Genomic DNA, 12420 nt, shown 5'->3' on the forward strand with positions numbered 1-12420 from the left:
AATGTACTATCAGTTGTATAATCATTTGAATTGTACAGATGATGCATGCAGTCAAAGGAAGGCCTATGAGGATTGCGCAATTCCGATTGAGGAATTTCCCTAATTAATAGGGGGATAATTCCCAAGGAAACAATGCAAGGAAATAGGGACTTGGGCAAATAGAAAATTGGTTAAGTATTGCCTTGGGCTTGTCTAGGAAGTTGTGAGACAAATAAAGATAATGCAGAGGTTGCTCAGGCTTCAGCAAAGCATTGTAATATTCTCATATTTTATGACTAATTCAATATACATATAGCAAGGGTTTTTAGTTGTGGCTTTCCCTAGGAAATGATTCTGTAATGTGTTGATTGAATTCTTTCTCTTGCATGCTTCATGATTTCATGATCATTTAATTATTTTCGCTGATGAGTATAGTATATTCAAGTCTATTGTTTTAGTAAATTACAATTAACATAGTTTGAATCTACAAGGAATTTCTACATGTTATGGAGTAGAAATCACTCTAGAAGAGGAGAATACGAGTTTGTCTTTTGCAGGTGAAATAGAATTGCAGTATCATACTTCAAAGCTAGCAGGATGTCATTCTACAGATTGAGACTCAAATATGCCCTTGAGGGTAATTCAAACTATATTGCTTGGAAGGACAGGATGGAGGCAATGTTGGAAGAAAACGAGATTAAGGAATTCATAGACAAAGATATTCCTATGCCTCTAGTAACTGATGCTCAATATCTGGTAGAGTGGAGAAAATGTGTTGCAAAGGCAAGAAGAATTATCCTAGAAGGAGTTTGATATCATATTGTCTCGAACCTCCATGGTAAGGAGACTCCATATGCAATGTGGAAGGCCTTGACAGACCTGTTTCAAAACAACAGTGATTAGAGGAAGCTGGAACTGAAGGACAAGCTCGGAAATATCAAGATGGAGAAGGGTGACACAATACCAAAGTACTTGACCAAGTTCACCTAATGTCGGAATGAGCTTGGAAGTGTCAATGTTACAGTTGCTGAAGGCGATTTGGTCAACCTATCACTTCTAGGCCTTACCAAGAGTTGGAACAACTACCAAGATTCAGTAAATGGGAGGGTGAAGCTACCAAAGTGGGAGCTTTTGTGGTCTATCTTAGTGCAAGAAGAGATTCGGTAGAACACCAGAGATGGATCCTCATCTAATCATGATGATGAGGAGAATTATTCCTTAGCTGGAAAGGCGGAGAAAGGGAAAGGGAAGTCATCCCATTCCAAATCATATTCTAGTCAAGGCGCAAGAATAATGACATGTTGAAGATTAAATGTTTTCACTATCACGAGTTGGGACACTATGCCATGAAGTGTCTGCACAAGAAGGCTAGCTAGAGGGGAGTGTGGAAAAACACAAGGCCAGATTTGTGGCTAGAGGGTTCTCTTAGATGGAGGGAATTGATTACGAGGATACCTATGTTTTAGTAGCAAGGTACTCTTCAATCAGATCTATTCTATCACTTTTCCCGATTAATCAAACTTGCTCAAAAAACCTCCGTCGTTCATCTGCGCTTCATGGATCCGACGATTCACAAGGATTTCGGGTAGACAACAAGCACGAGGATTAACTGCCCGAAAAGCGGGTTCCTCTCTCCTCCTCATTGCTACGTGTCACTTGATGAGTGGAATCGGGTGCTCACCCTTCAATACCACTTATGGGTTTGAGGCCGCTCGAAATACCACTTCCACTGTTGTGAAACCACTTTCCTCGTGAATTAACGCGCTCACATCTCTGTCATGCGATGATCGTTGATCTATGAGATCTATTGGATCTCATGCATTCTCTCATTTGTCCGTCATTTGATGGATTCTTCGTTTTAATCTAGTTCCTCTGCCATATACCCTGTCTTCACACAGAACACTCATATAATTGACATTTTAGATCGCCATCGATCCATACAGTGGTCAATGGTCGATCAACACACTTACAAACACTGGATTCAACTCTATATATGCAATTCACACAGACGCACAAATTCAATGCTGAAACACACTTTTCTATTATACACGAACGATTACAAGCTAAGGCATTTAAGCCTTAGAACAAACTCCGTCTCGACTACATTGTATCTATCTCTGTTTTCACAGTTTTCTGTCTATTACTCTAGCAAGGTACTCTTTAATCAGATCTATTCTATCATTTTCAACGCAGATAGGATGGAAGATGCATCAGATGGATGTGAAGACAACATTCCTCAATGGTGTGATTGAGGAAGAGGTGTATATTGAGCAACCTGAAGGATTTAAGACCTTCAACAAAGAGTCGCATGTGTTCATACTCAAGCGAGCATTGTATGGATTGAAACAAGCACCTTGTGCTTGGTACAACATGATTGACAGTTATTTCACCAGGTTGGGCTTCACCAAAAGTGAAGCATATGCGAACCTTTACCATATTTTCATTGAAGGTAGATTGTTGATTATAGTATTATATGTCGATGATTTAATTCTAATAGGTGATGAGAAGATGGAAAAATCTTGCAAAGAGGATCTTGCAAGAGAATTCAAGATGAAGTACCCGGGCTCATGCATTATTTCCTTGGTATGGAAGTATGGCAAGGAGATGAAGAATTGTTTGTCTCTTAGGGAAAGTATGCCAATGAGATACTGAAGAAGTTCCACATGGAGAGCAACAAACCCATGGAGACTCCTCTAGTAGGGAACTGGAGGAAGGAAGATGCTACTTTCAGTGAAGTAGTGGAGGCTACTATTTATAGGCAGCTTGTGGGTTCACTTATGTATTTAGTGAACACACAGCCGAACATATGTTTTGCAATTAACCAACTTAGTCAAGCAATGGTTAAGCCAACCAAACTCCATTGTAAGGCAACTAAACATGTGTTGAGATACCTCAGAGGCACCACTTAGTTTGGTCTTTGGTACAAACAGACAAAGAGAGTGAAGCTTCAAGGCTTCACAAATGCAAATTGTGCAGGGAGTCCATCCAAAAGGAAGAGCACATCAGGGGGAATCTTCAGTATTGGGTCAGCAACAGTTTCTTGGTACAACAAGAAGTAGAGATCAGTTGCACTTAATTCAGCAGAAGCAGAGTACATGGTTGCTAGTCAAGCAACTTGTGAGGCTATCTGGATGAGGAAGATCCTTGTTGGGTTATTTGGTCAGCAGATGGATCCTACATTGATTTACTGTTATAATCAAAGTTTTATCAAACTCTCTGATAATTTACTTTTTCATTATCAGTCCAAGCATATCGACATCCAGTATCACCATCTACGAGATTGTGTGCAGAGGAGAGTCATGTTGCTCGAGTATGTTCCTACATAGGAACATGATGCATATATTTTGACAAAGGCATTGTCAAGATGCAAATTTGAGTTTCATAGAGGCATGATCAGAGTAGAAGATAACCCCTTTCTTGTTGAGAGGGAGTGTTGAAAATGCAACAAGAAAATCCTAATTTAATTTTGTCCTTGAATTAAATTGGGTATAAAATTGTAATTCCACATCTCATGACAACTTGTATTAGTTAACTAAGTTAATTTGACTTAGTTGGCTAAGTTAATTCCAGTTGAGAGTCTAACTTGAGTCATGTAAAGTGTCTCCTACTTTATCGGAGTCCTGGTTGAGTTTATTTTGAGTTTTAATTAATTAATTTATTCAACTGAGTTAAAGTCAGTTAAACGGGTTCCAACTATTGGAAGAACTAGTGGGAGGTCTAGTAGTGTGGTGCTGCTTGCAGTGATCAACCAGTAAATTGATGATTCACTCATAAATAACTCATGCATGTCAGATCTAAGAGTTACCCAATTGAGATTGGAGTTCACAGACAATGTACTATCAGTTGTATAATCATCTAAATTGTACAAGTGGTGCATACAGTCAAAGGAAGGCCTATGAGATTGCGCAATTCCAATTGAGGAATTTCCCTAATTAATAGGGGGGTTAATTCCCAAGGAAATAACACAAGGAAATAGGGACTTGGGTAAGCAAAAAATTGGTTAAGTATTGGCCTGGGCTTGTCTAGGAAGTTGTGAGACAGATAAAGATAGTGCAGAGGTTGCTCGTGCTTGAGCAAAGCATTGTAATATTCTCGTATTTTCTAACTAATGCAATATACAAATAACAGGTGTTTTTAGCTGTGGCTTTCCCTAGGAAATTATTGTGTAATATGTTGATTGAATTCTTTCTCTTGTATGCTTCATGATTTCACGACCGTTTAATTGTCTTGACTGATGAGTAGAGTAGATTCAAGTCTATTGTTTTAGTAAATTACAATTAGCAATTTGAATCTACAAGGAATTTCTACAAAAGCTACTAATTGTGATGAATGGAAGGATGGAATGAAGAAAGAATATGATGCCCTTTATAAAAAATGGCACATGGAGGTTGGTGGATCCTCTTACTAGCATCAAACCTATTGGTTGTAAATGGTCTATAAAGTCAAGTGTAAAGGAGATGGTTCACTTGAAAAATACAAGGCCAGAATTATAGCTAAAGGTTATGCTTAGAAGGAAAGTGTTGATTATACAAAGACTTTTTCTCCTATAGCAAAATGGGGCACAATCATAACTTTATTTTCTCTTGCAACACAAAAAGGATGGAAGATGCATCATATGGATTTGAAAACAACATTTTTTATTGGAGATTTGAAAGAGGATGTCTACATGTTTCAGCCAGACGGTTTTGTTGTCAAAGGCAAAGAAAATAAGGTATGAAAATTCGTAAAGGCATTATATGGACTGAAACAAGTATCTTGTGCTTGCTATGAAAAATTAACTGAACACCTCCTTACATTGAATTACAAAATTTGTGACCTAGATGATGTAAATTTATTTGTCAAGAAGATTGGAAAATATGTTGTATATCTAGTTGTCTATGTTGATGATTTGATGATTACAGGGAACAATGATAATTATATAGCATTTGTTAAAAGGGAGTTGCAGAAAATTTTTGACATGACAGATTTGGGTTTGTTGCATTATTATTTAGGAATTGAAGTTGATCAACAACCCAAACATATTTTTATTTCTCAGAAGAAGTATGTTGGACAACTATTAAACAAATTTGCAATGTCGGATTGTAACCGTATTTCTACTCCTATGGAGCAGAACTTGAAACTTACTTATGTTGGACAACTATTAAACAAATTTGCAATGTCGGATTGTAACCCTATTTCTACTCCTATGGAGCAGAATTTGAAACTTACTTCCATTGAAGGAAGTGCATTTGATGATCCAAAAAATTACAGACAACTTGTTGGAAGTTTAAATTTTTTAACCACTACTAGACCTGACATTACTTTTATTATAGGGATACTTTCCAGGTTCATGCATCAACCCTATGAAGGTCATTGGAATGCAACAAAGAGAGTGTTGAAATACTTGAAGGGAACTCAAACTTTTGGCATCAAATACTCCAAAGTTGCATATTTCCATCTCACTGGATATTCATATTCTGACTTTGGTGGTGATAGAGAGAATGAGATCTCTACTTTTAGTTATTTGATGACCCTTGGATCAACAATAATTAGTTGGAGGTCACACAAGCAATATGTACTTGCTGATTCTACCACCGAAGCGGAATATGTTGTAGCAACGCAAGCCACAAAATAAATCATTTGGTTTTGCAAGATACTTGAAGACTTGTAGGAGAAGCAGAAAGATTCAACTCCTTTATTTGTCGATAATTCTTCTGCAATTCAGTTGGCCAAGAATCCAAAGTTTCATGATCGAAGCAAGCACATTAACATGAAGTATCACTTGATTCGACATTATGTAGAGGCCAAAGTTATTCATCTGACACATTGTCCTACTTCAGAACATATATCATATATATTCACCAAAGCACTAGGACGAGAAAAGTTTGAAAAGTTTAGAATGTTACTCGACATGCCAGATGTCCCTTCGTATTAAAGGGGGAATGTTAACTAATCCTTCGGGATATTGTACATTATTAGTTTAGATATCTTTGTTTTTCAGTCAGCAAAACCACTAGACGGTTGTGATCTGGTAACTATCCTATATTGTATAAATGCTGAATGTTTTCACTTAATGACATAACGATGTAATGTGGAGTTCAATGGGCCTGTTCATTTTGTTTTAAGATCTACTAGTATTGAGAATGCTTGTAGTGGAAATGCACCTTCAGCAAAAACTATAACTTCACCTAAACATCATGAAATAAAAACCCTTATGTAAATGTTATCTATGAGAATATTTCTACTATTTACCCTATAAATTCCCGCCTCATTACTATTAAAAAAAGAATTCAAGCTACAAAATATCTAAGAAAATTAAATGAGAGGGAGTTGAGGCTTTCAAGTTTTTCACCTAATTAGGTTGATATATTATATACTCATTGTATTTTAAATCATCCCTTGAAGGTATGTTTGATAGTAAATTAAGACTAGTGCATGGAACAATCACATCATTCCATAATGTTCATATTATGTTGAATATTTACAACAACCCATGTCCTTCATTGAATCCTTCCTTTTGGGAACCTTATCCATATACAATAAAATCATAACTTTATCCATATACAGTAAAATCATAATATTACAAAGATCAAATGTAAGAAAAACATAAGCATTTGAAAAATGGTCACAAAAATCTCTCTCCCTATCTCAATTTCTTTTTATTAATGTGAGCCAAGATAAAATAACTTTAAAATAACACCCACATGAATAGTCAATATACTTTTACCATTTTTATTCCATAAAACTTCTACTACTACCACTTCACTCAGCAACATCAATCCCATGGGATTTTCCTCCTTAATGTAAAAAATATTTTGCACTCTTGCTCCGTGTGGGTCTGCCAAGTAAAAACTTTTGCTAGATTGTAAGACATGCATAAGCATGTAGGCACATAAAACTCTACATTAAATATATGATTCAAAGTAAGATTTGAGATGTTATAAGGGAAAAATCTCTTTTATAATGTAGTGTTTCCGTAACATATTTATTTCAAAATGGGTTTAAACATCTTTTTTAAAATGAGTTCAAACATTTTTATCTAAAATCAAAAATCAAAATTAGAGAATGGTAAATAGAAAATCTAATAGCAAAATCAAAATTAAAGAATAAAAATTAGAAAATCTAATAATAAAAGATTCTAGGATCTCTATTTTCTCCCCAAACAAAACTCATAAGAGCAAAAAACTATGGATTGGAAATCAAAGACCTTGAGGAATATTCAAGGAAAAACCATTGTAAATACCTAGATGATATGATTGGAATTTAGTAAAAAAGAAAAGAGAAAAGATTAATATGAACCAAAAAAATTATGAAAAAAAAAATTCTTGACCTTGAGAAATATTCAAAGAAAAATAATTGTAAATACCTAAATGATATGATTGGAATTTAGTAAAAAAGAAAAGAGAAAAAATTAATATGAACCAAAAAAATTATGAAAAAAAAAAATTCTTCCTACAAAAATCGGATAGAATGAACGAAAGAGAGGAGAAAAAACATAAATAACACAACTTTTTCATAGGATCACTCAAAGAGAAAGCCCATAATAGAATTGCTAGGGTTAGAAAATTAAACAAATAAAAAGTTATATCCCACTATTTAGATAAACCAAAAATTTCTTTAAAGATTTATTATCTAATCTTAAAAATTACTTTATAGAAAATGAGGATATAACTAGCCCTTATTAGCTAATTTCTAAATTTTAGTAGAAAAGAAGATAAGTTGTTTACCTGGAAATTTTTAGCAGAAAGGAAGATAAATTATTTACCTACTAAGTGGAAATTTTAGTAGCAAGGAAAATAAATTGTTTACTTACTAAGTGGAATTTCATAATAATAATAAATAAATAAAATGGTCGAATTTTAAAATAAATATACCAAATTAATTAAATTTAAAAATTTAATTTAAAGTAATTAATTGAACTATAGATGTCTGTAAGGGGTAGTTTAAGTAGTAATGGTCGTGGAAATGAAGTCTCACCAAACCGGCGAAGATCTTGAGTTCGATTTTTGTGCTACTCTCTCAAAAAATAAGATTAATAACGGACATTTAAAAATTCGAAAATGAAAAAATTCTACCAAACTTACAGAAAAATAAAATTAATTGAAGTATAAATACAAATTTAATTGAACCATATATCCAAATTTCTTTGAATTTAAAGTAAATATATCAAATCAATCCAATTTTATGAACTTTGAAGGGATGTTTTATAGCAGGATTTGTTTTCAAATAGAAATGAGAGCCTCAGTCCAAACGCCTATGGAGTTTGTGTGGACGTCAGAAGAAGCGCAGGGATGTGTTCTTCACGGAGAATTGGACATGGGTTGATTCTTCTCTCATCCTGAGAAACCATGGTTGAGAGAAGGTGAGAGATTTCGCTACTGAAGGGAGAACAAAATGGATTTTCATGGATTTTCTTTGATATTGCAGACGTAAATATCGCTAAAAATGGCTTCAGAAAAGACGTTGAACAACTTTTCTGTGAGAGGCTCAGAGCACTACACCGTAGGGAAAATCTGAAATGCAAATAGAAATATACAATCTTCACAGGTAATGAAGTGTGCGTTTATACAGGATGGTGATTTTGTCGTTGGAATCTAGAAATTGAGAATTGAGATGGTTTGAATACCGTTTTTTAATGCTTGAAATAGATAACCTCTCCCCTACCTGAAACTGAAACTTGATAGCTGTAACCTAGAAAAATTTCTGCAAAATTTCATCCAAATGGCCCAGAAAAAACCATTATTTTCCATGTGAAAACACCCGCCCTCTTTAGACTACTCTAATTTTGAGCAGCGGCAATAGGATCATGGCAGCGCTGTTACTACCATATGCAAGTCTGCCCCATCATCTAGTCCAATTTACTCACCTCTCTTACAACTCTAAATTTGGGATCCCCGTGGCTTCCGTTATTCATGATCTGAAAACAAATGCTGTCTCCGCAGCTACCCCTGTGATTGCGACACTATATGAAGAACCCACTGAAAATCAAATGCCAGAGTCACAGGCCAACGATGTTTCTGTTGAAGTGAGAGCACTCTGTAGGAAGGGCCGATTGAAGGAAGCTTTGGAACGTTTAAACGGCGCTATAGTCGATTCAGACACGTATATTTCCCTCTTGGAACTTTGTATCGAGATGAAAGCTTTTTCAGAAGAAAAAATAGTCCATACCCACATGGGTTTGAATGGGATTGAACCAAATGGAATGCTAGAAACTAAGCTTATTGCCATGTATGCCAAGTGCGGGAGTATAGAGGATGCACGACTAGTGTTTGACAAAATTACTGAACCAATCGGGCCTTCATGGGTTGCTATGATTGCAGGTTTTGCCAACCGTGGTGACTATGAGGAGGCCCTTAAGCTCTATTGCGAAATGCAAGAGACTGGTATGCAATATGACAGTTTTGTCTTTCCATGTGTGCTGAAGGCTTGTGCTGGTTTGGGTAATCTGCAGCAGGGCAGGGAGATTCATGGTCAAATAAGCAGAAGGGGTTGTAGGAAAGACATAGTTGTTGAAAATGCTCTGATCGATATGTATAGCACATGCATGGTTGTAGAAGATGCAAGGCAAGTGTTTGACAAAATGTCTCAAAGAAATGTAGTTTCATGGACTTCAATGGTAGCAGGGTATGCTAAAAATGGATATTGTGACCAGGCCTTGGATCTTTTCCATGAAATGCAGTTGGCAGGTATTGAGCCGAATGTGATATCATGGACTGCACTGATTGCAGGGTATGTTCAAAGTGGGCGAGGTCATGATGCTTTGGTGATGTTTTGTCGAATGCAGAAAGCAGGCATTGCACCGAGTTCCATCACCGTGGCAAATGTTCTCTCTGCATGTATTGCGTCTGGGGCTCTGAAACAGGGGAAAGAGATTCATTCGTATGTTATTCGAAGTGGCTTTGAGTCAAATGTCGTTATCGGGACTGAGCTTCTGAACTTCTATTCCAAGTTTGGAAGAATAGATAATGCATGCCATATATTTGATAGAATGCCTGAGAGAGATGTTGTACTATGGACCGGGATGATTGGAATGTGTACCAAGAATGAGTACAGTGTTGAAGCATTGAAACTCTTCCGTGAAATGCAGTTAGCAGGCGTAAAGCCGAACACCTTCACCATTACGAGTGCTCTTCCAGCATGTGCCCACTTAGCGGTATTGCACCATGGTAAAGAGATTCATGGTTACATAATCAGACGAGCATTTGGGATAAATGCTATTGTAGGGAGTGCACTGATAAGCATGTATACAAAATGCGGGAGTGTAGAAGATGCGCGTAGAGTGTTTGACATTATAAATCGAAGAGACGTGGTCATATGGACTGTTATGATTGCAGGGTATGCAATGCACGGGAATGGTGAGGAAGCCCTCAATCTCTTTATACTAATGCAACAGGAGGGTGTGAAACCAGATCATATTACCTTTGTTGGGGTGCTATCCGCATGTAGCCATGCAGGCTTGGTGAATGAAGGCTGGCAACACTTCAATCTCATGAGTCAAGAGTATCAGATCACACCGAGAGTGGAGCATTATGCCTGTATGGTTGATCTCCTTGGTCGTGCTGGACGACTGGATGAAGCTTGGGACTTCATCAGCAAGATGCCATTAGAACCTAGCGCATCTGTGTGGGGGGCTTTGCTTGCTGCCTGCAAAATTCATTGCAATATAGAGCTAGGGGAGCAAGTAGCAAGACACCTTTTTGAGCTAGAGCCTGAAAATGCCGGAAATTACGTGCTTCTGGCAAATGTCTATGCTGCAGGTGGCAGGTGGGATGGCTTTGCAAAGGTGAGAAAAATGATGAATGACAGAGGGTTGAAGAAGCCCCCTGGTTGTAGTTGGATTGATGTTAGAAATAAGGTATATACGTTTTTTGTAGGAGACAGATCCCACCCACAAACAGACAAAATCTATGCAAAGTTGGCTGATTTGACCATGCAAATGCAGAGTGCAGGTTATGTTCTTGACACAGACCTTAAAGAGGAGGAGAAAAAAAGCATTCTTTCTGTCCACAGTGAGAAGCTAGCCATTGCTTTTGGGCTTATCAATACATGCCTTGAGGCTCCCATTCGGATAATCAAGAATCTTCGTGTCTGTGAAGACTGCCACACTGCTACCAAGCTAATTTCCAAAATTGTTGGACGAGAAATTATTGTGAGAGATGCCAACCGTTTCCATCATTTCAAGGATGGATTGTGTTCTTGTGGGGATTATTGGTGAACGAAGTCAAAAAAAAAAAGAGAAGCTTTACTACAATGTCATGCATATTACTGGCAAGGTCGATACAAATTCAAATCTGATGCTATTCTGCATTTGCAGATGATGCAACATAGGCCTTATGACTGGCAAGGTCAATACAAATTAAAATCTGATACTATTCTGCATTTGCAGATGATGCGACATAGGCCTTATATCACCCTGGAGATCATGGTTTATTGCATCATCAGTGTAAATAGGACATCGATTTGAAGAACAAGGTAATTAATTTTTAACAGCATGCTATTCTCGACAACGTCATGGCTTATTCTGTGTGCCAATCTGCATACAATCTCTTTGCTTTTTCCAAGGAGTTTCGAAGCCCATGTTGAGCATGCATCATAGAAGCACAAGGTAGTCTTTTAAGGGTTGGATATGGTTATTGTTTATGTTTGATTATATAAAAAATGCCAAGAATTCGTCCATGCGGACTTAATCATTAGGTAATTAGACGAAGATGAGGATGATCTATAAATTCTCACCATATATGGTAACAAATACGATGGTATATATTGAGAGACTTGGGGATCCTTTCACTCCCTCCACTTTGTGATGTAAGGTGATAATAGAGATATACTACAACCTACCCACTGATGTCCACTCATCTATAAATACTGAAAGGACAACGATCATGGCATCATCAGATAAATTGCAACTTCAATATATTTATATATGTTGGAGATGAAATTTCTTTGGAGTCCGGCGTGCCTTTGGTGGGGCCCTAAGAATGGCTCCATGATGGTTATTTATAATATCTAGGGCCTGTCTTATACATCTCCTATGCCCGTGGCCCCATTGCTTATATCATGGGATAGATGTAATATGCAATCTCATTTCTATTTTTTTCATTCATGTATTAAGTTATTTTCTTCTTAAGATCGATTCCTATGTACTAGAGTATGGTGTGGTTAAACCCACTTGATGTTTTCAATCAATTAGGCCCATTGGGGCTCTCTCTCTCTCTTAGTGCAACTTGATAGTGACCACCATATCTATGAGCTTGGTATGCTTTTCCCATTTCTAGCCTCAACATGGGGTAAGTTGGCAGGTTCAAGAGTGATGAGAGAGAGTGCATAGTTGAACTCCTAGACTCCTGCAAATTAGCAAGTAGTTCCCCACGTTGGCATTAGCGAACACAAAAGGGCCCAACCCCCTAGGGCTCCCCACTGATGGGTGGGACCCTATTGTGCCCATTGATGTTGATCCTCTAG

General features: G+C 37.1%; 1 pseudogene; it reads left to right on the forward strand.

Annotated features, from left to right (window-relative positions):
• Positions 1-8153: 8153 nt before the first annotated feature.
• On the forward strand, positions 8154-11450 carry LOC149218038 (pentatricopeptide repeat-containing protein At3g12770 pseudogene; annotated as a pseudogene).
• The last annotated feature ends 970 nt before the right edge of the window (positions 11451-12420 follow it).

This window comes from Pinus tabuliformis, chromosome Q (assembly GCF_031772625.1).
Source record: "Pinus tabuliformis cultivar Carrire ecotype Pingquan chromosome Q, CPIR1, whole genome shotgun sequence".
NCBI classification, from domain to species: domain Eukaryota; kingdom Viridiplantae; phylum Streptophyta; class Pinopsida; order Pinales; family Pinaceae; genus Pinus; species Pinus tabuliformis.